The sequence below is a fragment of the Coptis chinensis genome, chromosome 9 (assembly GCF_015680905.1).
Source record: "Coptis chinensis isolate HL-2020 chromosome 9, ASM1568090v1, whole genome shotgun sequence".
NCBI lineage: Eukaryota > Viridiplantae > Streptophyta > Magnoliopsida > Ranunculales > Ranunculaceae > Coptis > Coptis chinensis.
The window spans coordinates 43,145,667-43,148,585 of NC_141464.1; the positions used below are offsets into that span (position 1 = coordinate 43,145,667).

At 34.8% G+C, this 2,919-nt stretch overlaps 1 long non-coding RNA gene across 1 annotated transcript; it reads left to right on the top strand.

Moving 5' to 3' along the window:
• Positions 1 to 275: 275 nt before the first annotated feature.
• LOC147476169 (uncharacterized) lies at positions 276 to 1,220 on the top strand. The gene is made up of 2 exons (XR_015207883.1): positions 276 to 718; positions 883 to 1,220. It is a non-coding gene; the product is annotated as an uncharacterized LOC147476169 (long non-coding RNA).
• Positions 1,221 to 2,919: the final 1,699 nt, after the last annotated feature.

The following is a 2,919-nucleotide window of genomic DNA, read 5'->3' on the forward strand; positions in this document are numbered from 1 at the left end:
TCGTAATTGCCAATGTATATATTATTAGTAATCACTGTTATAGTACATCATGGATTGTTGTTTAAAACATATATAGAAGTTGCTGTGGATAGCATAGAAAACTCGGGTAGAGCTAATTTAGTCAGAATTCAGCAAAAAAAAAAATAGTAAATAACAAGAACACGTAGTGTACTGTACTGTGTACGTGATGCTTGATATATATGTTTACTAGCTCAATTTTAATATCCAATACCAAACCACAACTGCCATGGGTTATTGCCCAGAAGGATCAGACCGAAACGTTGCTTATAAAATAAATAAACAAATGGATCTATCACAAGCTCATATAGTATCTTCTATAAATTAATGGCTGGAACACATCATTCACAAAACTGTGTCAAAGATTTTCACAGTAGTTTCCTTCCTTTCGTTACCTTCTCTACAATATTGGTTGGCTGAGTTTCAAACTTGCATGCATGATCTTGAAAGAGTATGTGTAGTGCGTACTTGAATTTTACACTTATTTGTTATCACGCTTTTCTCGAACTCTAATTGTTGTGCCCATAGATGATATATCTTTTGGTGATGATTCCATGTGGAATGGATGAATGGTGTCCACTTGAATGTGATACATGTGAAGAAAGTATTGTGTCCGTCACCGATAACGAAGGCGCTCAGAACTATTGGAAGGGGGAGTGCATGTACACTGGGATCAACATATAGTGAACGGTTGTTTATGGTATGTGGCCCTATCCCTACTTTGGATTCAATCCATCAATTTCTCAATCGTCCTTTATGTCTTAATTAAGAAGAACCAATTCTACCTATAGCTTCATACAAACGTACTACTGAATTTTCACATACACTAACGCATTGTATTTATGCATTGATCTCATTGTGTAGATTGGAAGAATTCAACGATCCATTGAAGACGTTGGGTTTAAGGCTACATTGATTGAGGATGACTTGATAGTTAGATTTTTGCATATTTGTCATCTACACATTAAAGTAGTGACTTGCAGTTCATGCACACTGACGATTGAGTGTGTTTGGGGTATGCACGACATAGTACAAAATATCCCGATATATTCCGATATTTGGGGATATCTATCCATATTCCAGAAAAAGATATATAAATATCACGATATGTTCAGAGATATATACGACTGCAAATATCGGTGATATTTCAACGATATTTGTGATATTTGCGATATTTGGAAATATTTTGCGATATTTTGCGATATTTGGGGATATTTTGTGTATATAATAATTTTATTTAATATTTATCATTATATTTCAAATAAATATAAATAATATATCATGATATATCAAAAAATATCCACAATATCTACGATATTTTTCGATATTTTGGATATATCCACGATATTTGCATGTGAAACAATGTCAAATATCTTCAAAGAGGGGGATATATCCACGATACATATCCAGAAATTGAATATCGATAAATACCCATATCCTGATATTTTGTACTATGATGCACGGTACAGAAAAATCTCAATCTTCATAGGCAACCGAAGAAGCCGAAATTTGATATGATCCTAAGGATGCGAGCGGCTAGTAGTGCAGGCCATTGCAGGTACTTGCTTTGATGCTGTACTTATCTAGACTAATAGAAGCAAGATACATCTCAAAATAGATGTACTACCCAGTAGTCCAGTAACCACTACCGGCCAGGAACAAGCCCCAAACATGCAGGACCTACAAAATTCTACTAACAATGAGTGAAATTGATCTGTGCAATTTAGTCAGTCTTATAAATCCTAAATCTATTCCTTTGAGTCTGATTTGTTTTTAAACTTTGGTGCTTCTCACTACACATTCAATGTATGTTCTCAATTGTATAAAGCTTGGTTTTGATACTAAATTTCATAATCTGATGAATTAGTGAGCTCTGAGATAGATTCTCATCTCTAGCACGGAGTGTACGAATCTTCCTTGACAAATAATTCCACCTACACAATTTGTCGTATAAAGCATTTCGCCAAGGGTCTGCAATTCTGCAAAGATGGATGCAGTTAGGATATGGAAACAGTGTTGCATACTTCAATTCGGTCGTTTTGGTCCTAATAAGAGCAATTTCACATGATTTAAAACCTATATGTTTGAAACTAGCGCAACGCTTATTTCAAACCTTTGAAAATCTACGAAACCAGCTCAATTCTTAATTATGTTATTTATTCCATCTAGGAAAATATTTGAGACCATTGCAGAGCTTGACAGGAAATGTGATTTACTTAAGCTAATACGTATCTGCTGAGAAGTGGAAATAGAGGAAGTAGTTTCATTTGGTACCTTGAAAGCAAAGCAAGCTAAGCAAGTTAAGCTGATTTGTAAGTTCATTACAAAAGGAGACGGTTGAAGATATTGTGATTGTACTTGGTACTGGGGTAGCAGGACTGACCACAGCCCTGGGGCTTCATAGGTATATACTCCAATCAGCTCCACCAAATAAAAATAGGTCCGAATGAATAAATATATACGCAGTGATAGACATTTATTAATGGATAATTTCTCAAATAGACCATGATAATGTCAATTTCTTCTCAATTAGACCACGCCCACACATTTTGACTTTTCAAAGGTTTTTTTGATTGTTTTGCCCTTGCGCATACTTCTAGACAAGAACCACGTGGACCAGCAAATTTGGTTTCGTCAGTTTCGTCGGTTCCCAATGTGATATGATTTGTTGTAATTAGCAACCACACGATTATGTTGAGATTAAAACTTGAAAATGAAGGGCCAAGATCAGTTTCGCCAATTTGGATAAAATCATACAGTTTCATCCAGATACAACAAAGGGCAAAATCGTTTTCACCATTTTTTATTGTATTGTTGAAAGTGAAGCTTGATTGTTGAGATTAGAAAGTGAAGTTTGATGGTTCAAATGATGAGAAAGATAATAGACATATTAAAGTGCAA